Source organism: Sorex fumeus, unplaced genomic scaffold (genome assembly GCF_029834395.1).
Source record: "Sorex fumeus unplaced genomic scaffold, SorFum_2.1 ptg000063l, whole genome shotgun sequence".
NCBI classification, from domain to species: domain Eukaryota; kingdom Metazoa; phylum Chordata; class Mammalia; order Eulipotyphla; family Soricidae; genus Sorex; species Sorex fumeus.
This window is the reverse complement of record NW_026606120.1, coordinates 8,154,152-8,164,520: the sequence shown is the minus strand read 5'-3', so window position 1 is coordinate 8,164,520 and position 10,369 is coordinate 8,154,152. Positions and strand designations below refer to the sequence as shown.

Below are 10,369 nucleotides of genomic sequence, written 5' to 3'. Positions count from 1 at the left end.
GCTCTCGACACGCCCCGATGATCAGCCTCTTTTTTGGGGGGGGGTGTCTCTTTCGCGGGCCTCGCGCCGCGCGTGGGCCCCTCTGCCGTGGGTTGGGGGTGTGAGTGGGGGCGGGGTGGCGTAAGGATTAGAGAGCCGAAGGCGGTCCTTTGCGTGTGGCGGTTCCATGGTGTAATGGTTAGCACTCTGGACTCTGAATCCAGCGATCCGAGTTCAAATCTCGGTGGAACCTGCACGGTGTTGGCTTTTTTCTTCTCTCTCTTTTTTTTTTTTTTTGCTTTCGCTGCCCATGTATATTGTGTCCCTTCTCTAAGTAATGGCTCTTTCCCCCGGCAGACCACACTACACGGTGACTTAATTTCCACCCCCTCTTTCTGTTCCCTCTCTCTGGGTTCTTCACTTGGCTCAGTTTTACACCTGGCTCTCTGCCTCCAGCTTTATTTCAGAAACTCCCACTTCATGCTGGGGTAGGCGCTTGTCACTCCGTCACTCTGGAAATCTCAGTCTGTCCCCAGATGCCATTCATAGAACTTCGCCCACCCTCCTCAGCTAGATGTATCGAGAGCTCCTTGGGCCCTCTTTGTCAGCCTCAAAATTTAATTCGTTTACGTGATTATTTCGTCTCACAGGCAGAGCCAGGATGACAATTTGCTTTTTAGCAGAACTGTCAATATTACCGCGAAAAGGATCACGCAGCAGGACCTGTATTTGGAGAGTTCTGTGGTTCCAGAACCCTTTTTCCCATTGATGTTGTCACACACGACACCACCAACCTATATGCAAACTATGACTCCTTATAAACCTACTTCCCAGTCTCTGTAAATGTACTAAATTAAGGCAAAGAAGGATCAAGTTCACAAATCAACTGGCTTTAAATTAAGGAGATCACCCTTGATTATCCCGCTGGACCTGATCCGGTAGAAGAGAAGGGTCAGGTGATAGTTCAAAGGACCAGACCAGAGACAAAATGCACTAAAGGCCCTGACTTCAGATCCTGGCAGTGGGACCTCCAAGGCACTGCTGGGAATAGCCTTGGTGCCCATCAGCAACACTAGAGAAGAATCACCTCCCCCACCAAAAAAAATTTTTAAAGCGAAAAACGGAAGGCAGAGACCTCAGTAATGTAATGAAGACCTCACTTTGGCCCTGCAGCTTTGAATATGGAGAGGACCAGGAATGGAAAACTTTACGGTGCCGTTTTCCAATCTTTTTCAGTGCAAATCCATACATTTAGCTAAAGCCTAGAACTCACTTGGTGACAGGCCTTAGCGTCATCCACCCTGGGAGAGAAGCATGATAATTCTCAACAATCATGAGCTCTGTAGATTATTTATAAGATACAATCCCAGCCCTGCTCAGGACTGCTGCCAAGAGGGGCCTGCTAAAATGGAACATCAATAACCATGTTGTTTGGAAGGAGTCCTTAATGAGAGTCCTGGAGAGTTCTCAAGTGCCAAAGTTCATTGGAACTAAGATAATTACGAAGAGCTTCCTTCAAGAGGAGTAACAAGCTAGCCTTGATTTTGGGAGATGGGGGGATTAGGTGATCAGAGCATATTGACCAAGAATATTTTTGAGCCATTTCTCTGTAAGTCGTTGTTTCTCATTATGTGTATTCTGAAATGGAGTGTTTCTCAGAAGATGGTGTGCAGGATCAAAGAAATGAATTATATACCCCTGCTTCTATCAAGAGGTTAAACTTCACACATTCACATTACTATTTTAAAATTTCTAGAAATTTCGCTCTGGGCTGGAGCAATAGCACAGCAGTAGGGTGTTTGCCTTGCACGCAGCCAGCCCGGAAGAGTCGGGTTTGATTCCTCCGCCCCTCTTGGAGAGCCAGGCAAGCTACCGAGAATATCTCTCCCGCAAGGCAAAGCCTGGCAAGCTACCCGTGACGTATTCGATATGCCAAAAATAGTAACAAGTCTCAAAAATGGAGACGTTACTGGGCCCGCTTGAGCAAATCGATGAACAATGGGAGGATGGTGATGGTGATGGTGAGAAATTTCATTCTAAAATCATCTTTCTTTTCTTTTTTGTGTTTTTAAATGTTTATTAATGAGACATCATGAGGTACAGTGCTGAGGGAATGACGAATTAGTATAGCCCTTGCTTTGCGTACAGCCAGCCCAGGGTCTCCAGCATCATGTTTGGTCCTCTGAACTCTGCCAGGAGTGACCTCTGAGCACAGAGCCAGGAGAATGCCCTGAGCACTTCCAGGTATGGCCCCATAACCAAAATAAATATATAACTGTGCTGAACACAGTATTTTCCAGAAAAAAAAATACTAAATCAAAAAACATATCTCTCTTAGGACACCTATAAATACCCCTTTGAGTATTTTGAGGGAGCCATATAACGCGTGCAAGAGAGTGAGTACAGGGTACACAGCAGATCTGGGCAGCACATATAGGTTCCCAGAGCACCATCAGGAGGGATGAACACAGAGCAAGGAGTGATTGCTGGGCACCACCGAGTGTGGCCCCAACCCAAAAATGTTTAACTAGAGGAGTGATGAATATAAGCCTGATCGTACAATTGAGCTGGCTATTATCTGAAGTATTGGGGTAAAGAAAGAATGCCAGGGGTTGGAGCGATAGTACAGCAGGTAGGGCATTTGTCTTGCATGTGACCAACCTGGGTTCAATACCTAGAATCCCATATGGTCCCCTGAGCACCACCAGGAATAATTCCTGAGTACAGAACCAGGAGTAACCCCTGAGCATTGCCAGATAGTGACCCAGAAATGTAAAAGAAAGAAAGAGAGAGAGAGAGAGCAATAAAGAAAGAAAGAAAGAAAGAAAGAAAGAAAGAAAGAAAGAAAGAAAGAAAGAAAGCCTGTGGGAGGAGTTGGAGAATTGGAGGGGACAGGTCAGCAGATAAGACCTTGCAGATAGCCAACCCAGGTTCCATCCCTGGTATCACATATGGTCCCCCCAATACCATCAAAAGTGATCTCTCAGCACAGAGCCCGGAATAAGCCCTGAACACCAACTGTTACAACTCCAGACCAAAAACAAACAAAAAGGAGAGTAGCAATGCATCAGTCAGATGCTATTACAATTAAATGGACACAAGCTAAATGAATAAGGCATAGTTATAGGAATTGAGAAAAAATACCCAAAGCTGTTATGGATAAAAGAGAACTAGGATTTTACTTTCTTCATGGGAGGGAGTATAATAACTGTTTGATGTGCTTTTTTTACTCTCTCAGAAACTAATAGGAATTAGGAGCCAGAATGATAGTACAGTGGGTAGGGCATTTGCCTTACACATGGTTGGCCCAGGTTCAATCCCTGGCATCTCATATGCTCCCCAGAGCACTGCCAGGAGTAAACCACCAAGCACTGACCCAAAAACAAGCAAACAAAAGAAGTAAACATTATCTAACAGTAACACTATGTAGCACTGTAGCACTGTCTTCCTGTTGTTCATCAATTTGCTCGAGCGGGCACCAGTAACGTCTCCATTGTGAGACTTGTTACTGTTTTTGGTATATCGAATACGCCACGGGTAGCTTGCCAGGCTCTGCCGTGCGGGCGGGATACTCTCAGTAGCTTGCCGGGCTCTCCGAGAGGGATGGAGGAATCGAATCCGGGTTGTGTGCGAGGCAAATGCCCTACCCACTGTGCAATCCACTTTAATTCCTACCCCTAAACCCAGAGATAATCACTACATTTTTGTTGTTGCTATCCTTTGGGGTCACATCTGGCGAGAAATTAACATTTCAGGGTTGCTAGCCCACAAAAAATATATGAAGTCATGAAGGGGAGTTACCAAGTCTTGCAGATCTCTCTGTTTATACATATATACTAGTAAGTATGGACTGGTGTCAGAACTCAAAGAATATATATGTCACAAAGCCTTAATATTTCATTTATTTATTTTCAAATTCAGTCGTTTTTTTAAAAATATTTTTTATTGAATCACCATGAGATACAGTTACAAAGCTTTCATGTTTGACTTTCAGTCATACAATGATCAAACACCCATCCCTCCACCAGTACACATTTTCCACCACCAATGTCCCCAGTATGAAGCCTTAATTTTTTTTTTTTTTTGCTTTTTTGGGTCACACCTGGCTACACACAGGGTTTACTCCTGGCTCTGCACTCAGGAATCACCCCCTGGCAGTGCTCAGGGGACCATATGGGATGCTGGGAATCGAACCCGGGTTGGCTGCGTGCAAGGCAAACGCCCTACCCGCTGTGCTATTGCTCCAGCCCCTGAAGCCTTATTATTTTTTAAACATTTTTTTTTCTTTTTGATTTTGGGGCACATCTAGCAAGATCAAAGGTCACTTCTGACTCTGCCCTCAAGAATCACTCATGGTGGTGCTCAGAGGATCATACAGTGTGCTAGGGATCGAACCCTGTTTGGCTGCCTGCAAAGGCAAGTGCCCGACACACTGCACCCTCTATTCTATTGCTCCGTCCCCACCCAGATTTTTTAAATGTAAACATTTCTGAATTTAATAAGAATATCAATAAATAAGAACACTCGTTCTTTTTTCTAAGTTGAATGAGACCTGTGCAGTCATCTGCACAGGTAGAGAACTTAGTATCAGCTTCAGAGACATCACTGCAGTGGTTGTGCAAATGCTAGTCGGGCTGGTGGTGGTTTTCTGAGCGCAGCGGTGGGTGCTGGAGCTGAAGATGCTCCTGGACTGAGGACCGCTCCAGTGGATAACCTTGGTTTTCCTTGTGTTGCTATAGCAATGCCTATTTTTGGATACATGGTAGAGACTTCATTTGGGGGCCACCAACAGGACTGCAGCCAGAAGTCATGCACAAACGTTCCCCAGGACTCTGGAGCAGTTCTTGAACATCATTGAACAACTCAATTTCTGAGTTGTAGAACTTCTTGAGATGTTTGAAAGGCAGGACTGGAGAAGACAAACGCATCCCCACCGTGGTAGCGCTGGTTAGTGGGTAATGTTTGCCTTGCACACAGCCGACCCGGGTTCAGTTCCAGCATCCCCGATGATCCTCCACATACCATCAGGAATAATTTCTTAGTGCAGAACCAGGAATAACTCCTGAGCATTGCAGTGTATAACCAAAAACTAATAAATAAGTTAAACGATTCTGACAGAAGGTGTATTTCCTGGAGAGGCTCTGAAGTTTGGAAGGAAAGAGGAAAGTACTTAAATCTGCATACTTTTGTTTTCTGTGCCTTCTCTGATGACCTTCCTAACTTTCCCTTGCCCCTTCCTAAAGTTCCCTGTCAGCTGAGCTAGTTAAGATGATATTTGAAGAACTGGAGCGATAGTACAGTGGGAACACCCTCGCCATATAAGCAACCCACCTGGTTTCAATCCCCTGAGCACTGCAGGAGTGATCCCTGAGCAGAACCAGGAATAAGTCCAGGTTTGCTCCCCACCCACACTCCCCAAAAAAGAATCACTTGTAATTATTTGTCATCCTGTTGTTCATCGATTTGCTCAAGCAAGCACCAGTAATGTCTCCATTCATCCCTGTCGCGTGCTAGTGTAGCCCAGTAGCATCTGCTCACTCCAAGAACACGAAGAGAATCAAACCATTCATTCAGGGTCTTAACAAAGAAGTCTGATCATCTTGTGGGTGGTCGACAAGGTATTCTTTTGACATCCCGTGGTATTCAGTTAGTAACGGCTCTAGTCCAGCGGTCGTCTCCAAATAGCATTATGTGTCTGGCCCATCTGATTTTCAACACCTTGGCAAGGTGCCCCAAAAAGAAAGAAAAAGAGATTCAGCCAAAGAGAAGGACAACATGGAGGGTGGGATCCACAGATCCCGAAGGAAAAAAAAAAATAACAGGTTCCAAAAAGAGCTGAGATCATCGGGAAGTTCCAGATGGGGTAGGTACCGCATCCCGCCTCCCCCAGATGGAATCCCGGTGACCAGAAGCCTCTACAAGCACAGCTCGAGTATGCGGGAACTAGGACTTTTTCTCAAAACCATGCGGCCGCTTATGCGGCCGCGCGACGTCTCTCTATATACAAAGTGATCCTTGGGAAGTAAACCACCCAACGTTTCTCTCTGAAAATCATAGTTAAGTTTGGAGCACGGCCACAGCCCCAGAAATACAAGGACTTAATGCAGAACCCAGCAGCTTGGAGCAGAAAAGTGAAAGGACTATGCGTTAATCCAGGCCATCAAGTCTGCCCGGAGGGGAAAGGGTGTTGCCCCATTCGCCCTCTCTTCTCTGGAAAGAAGGATGGCGGCCGCATGGGAGCCTTGTGGACAGCAGGTATGAGCCGGGGGTGTGGGGGCGACTAAAACCTCATGGGAAGGGGGGCGTTCCGGTCCGTCCTTCACGCCCTACCGAGGCCACCAGTTGCCCCCCACGAGCGGCTCTCCAGCATGGCCACGGCCCCAGAAGCACAAGGACTTAATGCAGAACCCAGCAGCTTGGAGCAGAAAAGTGAACGGACTATGTGTTAATCCAAGCCACCAAGTCTGCTGGAGGGGAAAGGGTGTTGCCCCATTCGCCCTCTCCTCTCTGGAAAGAAAGATGGCGGCCACATGGGAGCCTTGTGGACAGCAGGCATGAGCCGGGGGAGTGGGGGCGACTAAAACCTCATGGGAAGGGGGGCGTTCCGGTCCGTCCTTTACACCCTACCGAGGTCACCAGTTGCCCCCCACGAGCGGCTCTCCAGCATGGCCACAGCCCCAGAAGCACAAGGACTTAATGCAGAACCCAGCAGCTTGGAGCAGAAAAGTGAAAGGACTATGCGTTAATCCAGGCCATCATGTCTGCCCGGAGGGGAAAGGGTGTTGGTCCCTTCCGCCCTCCTCCCTCTGGAAAGAAAGATAGCGGCCACATGGGAGCCTTGTGGACAGCAAGTATGAGCCGGGGGTGTGGGGGCGACTAAAACCTCATGGGAAGGGGGGCGTTCCGGTCCGTCCTTTACACCCTACCGAGGTCACCAGTTGCCCCCCACGAGCGGCTCTCCAGCACGGCCACAGCCCCAGAAGCACAAGGACTTAATGCAGAACCCAGCAGCTTGGAGCAGAAAAGTGAAAGGACTATGCGTTAATCCAGGCCATCATGTCTGCCCGGAGGGGAAAGGGTGTTGGTCCCTTCCGCCCTCCTCCCTCTGGAAAGAAAGATGGCGGCCACATGGGAGCCTTGTGGACAGCAAGTATGAGCCGGGGGTGTGGGGGCGACTAAAACCTTATGGGAGGGGGGGCGCTCCGGTCCGTCCTTCACACCCTACCGAGGTCACCAGTTGCCCCCGGCGAGCGGCTCTCCAGCACGGCCACGGCCCCAGAAGCACAAGGACTTAATGCAGAACCCAGCAGCTTGGAGCAGAAAAGTGAACGGACTATGCGTCAATCCAGGCCATCAGGTCTGTCCGGAGGGGAAAGGGTGTTGCCCCAGTCGCCTTCTCCTCTCTGGAAAGAAAGATGGCGGCCGCATGGGAGCCTTGTGGACAGCAGGTATGAGCCGAGGGAATGGGGGCGACTAACACCTCATGGGAAGGGGGGCGTTTCCGTCCGCCCTTCACGCCCAACCGAGGCCACCAGTTGCCCCCCACTAGCGGCTCTCCAGCACGGCCACAACTCCAGAGCACAGAAACCAATTTCTTAACTATCTGACTTTCAGTAGAAATACTTCCAGGGTCAATAAGTAAAATAGCAGAAATCCAAAACCAACATTTAATTCTTGAACCCAGCTGTAGAAAGCAAATCACTTCACAATGCTTTTTCAACGTGTCTGATTTGGGGGGGGGGGGGTAAACTCTAAATAATAGTAGTGAATCTTTTATTGAAACAATGAATCTAATCAAAGCAGATATAGTGTTAACTAGAATTCATCTGCCCCACAGGGACTGGGAGGGGTGGGGGGTGGGGTTTTATTGGGATTCTTCATGGTAAAAAATAAGTATTGGTAAAGGGAAATGTGTTTGATATTTGCATGACTGAGACCTAAACCTGAAAGCTTTGTAACCTTTCCCACGGTGATTCAATAAATAAATAAATAAATAAATAAAATAAAATAAAATAAAAAGAAAGAAAAAGATATTTGAAGCCATATAGGAGAGGTATTAAGTCTTGCAGGGTCTCTCTCTCTCTCTCATATACCTATACATTCAACTTTTTCCTAGTTCTTTATTCTTGTCCCAAAAAATAAAATGTGACTCTGATTATATTCACTAACACACCAACTAGAATTAAAGAAATAGTCACTGTCACTGTCCTCCCGTTGTTCATCGATTTGCTCTAGTGAGCTCAGTAACGTCTCCATTGTGAGACTTGTTACTGTGTTTGGCATATCGAATACGTCATGGGTAGCTTGCCAGGCTTTGTCGTGCATGTGAGATACTCCCGGTAGCTTGCCGGGCTCTCCAAGAGGGGCGGAGGAATCGAACCTGGGTGGGCCAGGTTGGCCTTGTGCAAGGCAAACGGCCTACCCGCTATGCTATCTCTCCAGCCCAAAGAAATAGTAAGCATATGAATATGTTTAAATATATTCATGCATGTATAAGAATGGATATATAATGTGTAACATATACATATGCATGTGTTACATATACACATACATATGACTAGCATAAGTATATACATACACTTACACATGTTTTAAACATCTTATTAGTTAATCCTAGGCTGGAGCGATAGCACAGCGGGTAGGGCATTTGCCTTGCACGCAGCCAACATGGCCGACCCGAGTTCGATTCCTCCGCACCTCTCGGAGAGCCAGGCAAGCTACCGAGAGTATCTCGCCAGCATGGCAAAGCCTGGTAAGCTACCCATGACATATTCAATATGCCAAACACAGTAACAACAAGTCTCACAATGGAGACGTTACTGGGCCCGCTGGAGCAAATCGATGAACAACGGGAGGACAGTGAAAGTATTGTTAACCCAATGCTATGTACTTCAATTAGATTTCTCCTCACATGAAATCTGAATTACAACTTTTATTTTTTAAACTTCTCTTTTTTTATTATTTTATTGGGGGTGTTCTGTTTAGGGTGCACCTGGTGATGTGCAGAGTTACTCCCGACTCTACACTCAGGAGTCACTCCTAGCTATGCCCAGGGGACCAGAGGGATGCCCAGGATCAACCAGAGGTCAGCTGTGTGCAAAGCAAGTGCCTTACCTGCTATCCTATCTCTCTAGCCCTGACCTCTCTAACTTTTAGTATAACAGTTTACTTCACCTATTTTTGGTCTTCTAGGTTTGGAAGTCACAGGTCACAAATATATGACATAAAACATAAGAACATCGATTCCCAGCTCCACAGAGCCACAGAGGTTATCAAAACAATGAAAAAGACGGGGCTGGAGAGTTAGTACTGCGGGTAGGGAGCTTGCCTTGCATGCACTGACCTGGATTCAGTTCCTTCCACCTCATATGGTTCTCCAGACTAACCAAGAGTGAGATCTGAGCAAGGCTGGATGCAGTCCAAACAGACAAACAAACAACAAATCAATGGCAAGATAATCCAAATGGGGAAAATACTTACAAATCATATACTTGATAAGAATGTACAAAGAACTATAACATTAACAAAGTCACAAACTTCCCATTTCACTAATGGGCAGAATAGTTGAACAGATCTCTCTATGAAAGAATATATTTAGATAGCCAGCAAGCATTTGAAAGAGCTTTGACATTAAGGAAATGCAAGTCAAAACCATAGGAAGTATCACTTCAGGTTCATTAAGATGACTATTAAAAAAAAAAGCATTAGAGAATATGAGGGGAAAAAAACCTTCTGTACCGCTGGTAAGAGTGTGAAATGGGGCAATTACTGAGGCCAGCAGTGATACTTCTGAAACCAGTCCAAAATAGTACAGAGGGTAGGGAACTTGTCTTGCAAGTGGCTAACCCAGATCGATTCCCAGCTCCACAGAGCCTTGCCAGGAGTGATCCCTGAGCACAGAGCTAGGAGGAAGCTCTGAGCACCACAGGCTGTGACCCAAAATTTAAAAATAAAAAGAAAGGGGGGGGGGGGAAATGGGGAAAGAGAAAAAATAAGAGCTGAATTCCAAATTAAGGTTTAAAAACACTTCTGGACAGGTGTTGCCCTTGTCCTTTTTTTTTGTTTTTGTTTTTGTTTTGTTTGTTAGTTTGCTTTGTGGGTCACACCCAGTGATACTCGATCCTCAGGGGTTACGCCTGGCTTTGCACTCAGGAATTACTCCTGGCGGTGCTTGGGGCACCATATGGGATGCTGGAAGTCGGGTCGGCTGCATGCAAGGCAAACGCCCTCCCTGCTGTACTATTGCTCCGGTCCCTGCCCTTGTCCTTAAGAAAATGTGAAGCACTGAGTTTGTGGTAACAATCAATGAAAAATAGTACAATTGACACATATTTGAAAGAGGGGAGTGTTATTGGTCATACATTATGGAGCACAGAGACAATGTGCACAT

General features: G+C 46.5%; 1 non-coding gene across 1 annotated transcript; it reads left to right on the top strand.

Moving 5' to 3' along the window:
* Positions 1-160: 160 nt before the first annotated feature.
* TRNAQ-CUG (transfer RNA glutamine (anticodon CUG)) lies at positions 161-232 on the top strand. Its single transcript has one exon. It is a non-coding gene; the product is annotated as a tRNA-Gln (tRNA).
* The last annotated feature ends 10,137 nt before the right edge of the window (positions 233-10,369 follow it).